The sequence below is a fragment of the Pteropus alecto genome, unplaced genomic scaffold (assembly GCF_000325575.1).
Source record: "Pteropus alecto unplaced genomic scaffold, ASM32557v1 scaffold21, whole genome shotgun sequence".
Taxonomy (NCBI): Eukaryota; Metazoa; Chordata; class Mammalia; order Chiroptera; family Pteropodidae; genus Pteropus; species Pteropus alecto.
The window spans coordinates 11,205,777-11,209,941 of record NW_006436282.1 but is presented as its reverse complement, the minus strand read 5'-3'; positions in this window follow the sequence as shown (position 1 = coordinate 11,209,941).

Here is a 4,165-nt window from a genome sequence, read left to right as displayed (position 1 = left end):
ATTTTGGTGCTCAGTAAGTGATTTTTGAACTGAACTGAATGCCATATCTTTATTTCTCATCTCCTATAAGAAATATAAGTGGGCTGCTCTAATTTTTTAAAAAAAACTATAAACATCAATAAGAATTTTTACCATTCTACTTTCTTATTACATTAAAAGAGGGGGAAATCTCTAATTCTTAGCTCCAGGTTTATACATTAGGTGTAAAGGGATATATCTTATAGGTCTCCTTGGTCAAATACAAACTCACATTCAAATAAGAAAGTTCTTTTTATTTTGGTTTGAATCTTTGTTAACTTTATAGAAAAACCCTATTTAATGAACCATGAACTGACTTCAAATAGCACAGCATTAACCAATGCAGAAGAGGAATAAGAAGAAAGATCTAAACTACAGTGAGAAAAATAGGAGCCTCAAAAAGACATAGGTGGACAAAAGTAGGCTTTAGAATGCACTGTTCTTGATCAAAAATTCAATAAGTTTACTGATTCCATGTAGAAGAGCAGTGTTGTACTCCACATCTGGATTCCACACAGTCCTAATAGTGCTTTATCTTGTAAATAGAGGGGACCCTCGGAAAAATATCATAAAGTAGAACAATGTGGTATAAAATTATGAGAATCTAATGAAGGTCCCCTTGACAATTCTAGCCCATGAACTCTTCTATACATAAAATGCATAAGTCTATTTTTCCGTATCAATTATTATACACATAAACTGTAATTCATTGTAAATTATTATAATTTTGTTTTCCCTTAAGATAGAGTGTATAACTTGCACTATTTGTTTAACTCCATGTGTCTAATTAATACATTGGTTATGCTCCAAATATATACCTGATAATTTAAAAATTCTGCCTTAATGAACATTACTGAGAAGTCAATGAGCCATCAGTGCATATGTAACATACACATCTCAGGAGTCTTCACCTACCTCACCAAGTTGGGGAAATAGCTACAAAGAGCTAGTGGCACTTTTTCTCTTATTGCATAATTTATGGCACTGCAGGATTGAGAGAAAAAATGTATTTTCTCTCATATTTAGCTCTTATGCCTCTAAACCCTAGATTCTTTGCATGCAGAGACTGTGACTCTTTAATATTTTACCCCCAGTGCTTGGCACATAGTAGGTGCTTAAGACATGTTTGAATGAAATAACCAGAGAGAAAAATCTAGGTCACTGACCGTTAAGGAAAATCTCAACAATGTAATGAAAAGAACAGACTCTGTGGTAGGAATTCAAATCAGTCAACACAGGCAGGTACAGATCAAATTTTAGATTAGTTAGAACCAGAAACAATTCCCCTTTTGTGGGTTTAATTTTAGCTGGGTCTAAAGAGTTTCAGATCACATCTGTTAATTGATGTTGGATCTTGACAAAGTGAAAAAGGAGTGGCATTCGATGATACAATAATGAAAAAGATCCCTCTAGCTTATCTTTTTGGTATGAGTCATTTATTTCTTTGTCTTCTTTCTGTTTTTAAATATTTCCAGGTAGCAAGAAGAAGCACAGTCAGCACAATTTCTCAATGTCGTAACTTGACCATTATAACACCAACCATAGTCACTTATAGAGTACACTTTCAGGGCACTCTGTGAGATGAACCAGACCTGGCAGCTTTGGCTGTTATAAATGGCTGTGGCGTGATATATTTGCACATATATAACCATTGAGGTAAGCCTCCTGTCTGGGAGAAACTGAGATAAGAGTCTGGTGTTTAAATTGTAGCACATTGTGAATAAATAGCCAACACAGATATTAGTATTGTGACAAAATCAGTGATTTGTTTGAGTTATTGAACATGACATTCATTCTCTTACTGCTACATGAAGGAGGTAGAAAAGAACGTTTTTGCTAAATTGGGCCTATCACTTTGAAATTTACCCTAATCAGCCAATGCATAAAGAGAGGAATATTGGATTTTTACAAAAGAGTTCCCTTAAAATAAAAGGATTGTAGGTTGTAACGTTCAGAAGCCAGAGAATTCAACTACTCTCATTCGTTCTTCAGGTTTTCCTTAAATTGGCTTACAGATTTATCTACAATTCATTGCACATGGATATTTTTGTCACTGCATATTTTACAACAGCTGTGATCCTGATGGGGATTTAGTCGACCAAAGGCCCCTCTGCATGCAAGCGGTCACCAGGCAGCTAATAGTTCGAGGGCTGAAACGACAGTAAAGTGAGCAGAACTATGCAGCTGCGGACCAAATGTAGGATAATAACTAGCAGTTGGCCATTATGGGGTTAACTGCTGGTGTTCTGGTAAGTGTAAAAAAATGTTGGGGTCCTGCTCAAAAATCCAGCCAAAATTTGAACATTTCCATTGGGTCAAAGTAAAAAGTGCCTCTGCTTCTTTTTAAAGCTGGTGATTATTTTTAGGACACCAATCTTGTTGCAGTGTCCAACACATATATTATTTATAATTTTTTTTATAATTATGTTGTACTTTTCCAACATGCTTTTAATTTAAATAAGAGACCCTTGCAGAATATCAGCTTCTTAGTCTCTGGGGCTTCAGCCACTAGTGCTGTGCCTTTATAATTTCCAGACTTGTTACATTTACTCTGGGAAGAATTTTTACCTACATTTGTTGAGTTAAAGAGTCATCTATTCTGTTGTTTTAAACAAATGAAATTGTATCACTGCAATGTCAGTCCAAACATGTGTAATTAACATGGAAAATATGTCTGAGCCATATTGGTCAAGATAGATGACTTCCTCGCATGACTTATAAACAGTTAGAGGCATAAAGCCAGGATGTCAAAACCAAGTTGTGTACCACAAAGGTTTATCTGGGAGGACTTTCAAATTACAAAGGAAAAAGAAAGGCAAAAATCAGCCTGCCATATTTTTTTAACAAGGAGCGTAGCTTTCTGCTATCTGTATAAAAATAAGCCTTCTGTCCTCCTTTTTGACATGTGTTACTCACACTGCAGAGGTCGAAACGGACACCTCATTCTTCTGGACATGTTCATCAAACAATATAATGATGCGTGTCAGAGCTTTCAAGTTATTCTGGCTGGAAATAGGTCTCTAATCTCCTTTTAAATTTTAATGGTGACTGTGTGCAGAATTCTCTGGAATTCTTTGATTAGTGGCCTAGACACTAAAAAAAAAAAAAAAAGAGTTCCAACTCTGTCCCCTATGTTTTCTGAGTCTGCTGAAAGCCCCCAGGCTCTGACTTTTTCTAGTGTTGTTTTCCCAGGCAGTTATCCAATAATACTACCAGCAAGGTAGTAGACCTGTAGCCCATAGGAACAAAGTGGACTTACCTGCAAATGCTTTGTTCCTGTGCTGGGTAAAATGAGCTCATCCTGAGTCTACCTGAAGATGCATTGTGTCTTTATATTCCAATCCTGGTTTTATGTTATCAGTAGCACCAGTTAAAAATTTGATGTGCCAAGAACCTCCCAGGAAAGCCCACCTGCAAATGAATGACATCCAAGGAGGTCTGGCTACTGAGGCGCCATAACTTAGGTTAAGGAAAACTCAGTTTCACTATAGCCAGACCTCCCATTTCAGTAAGTTTAATGAATTGTAGAAGTTAGTAGACTTTAAAATTAATGACATTGGAAATTCCTCCTGTGAGAAATCCTTTGGTTCCATTCTGGTGCTACGCTGAAAAAGGATCTTGACCACTTGGTTTATGAAAGCTTGCTGTTAATGAACCTAACTCATGTATCTTCTAATAGTAAAGGTCTTAAGATATGTGACTCATTTTTTAATTATCAAGCAGCTTGGGCTCTGCATGATTTTTGCATGTGAGAGTGAAAATAAGAGAATAAATGAGAGAGAGAGAGCGCAGAGATAGATCTAGGAATATTTTGTTGTACCGTTTTAAAGGGAAAATTAATTGTTCTATCTCCTGAGGTTACCTGAAGCACAGTGCTCATTAAATAAAACTGCTGCAGAGGTCAGTCTCACTGTGGAGTACAGGAAAGTTTTAGATGAACTTTCGATACCTGTCAAGGGAGTGGGGACTAATGTTCTGCCAACTACACACACTCACAGACAGGGAAGGTAAATGTTCTAAAACACATGGGCTCCCCAGGAATTGAACAGAACTGGGAAGGCTTCGCTTGTTCTTGGGAACCTGGTAAAGCGATGAAAGCAGAAACATATCTCCACTGTTCCATCTTTCTTGGCATTAGTCGTCAGCA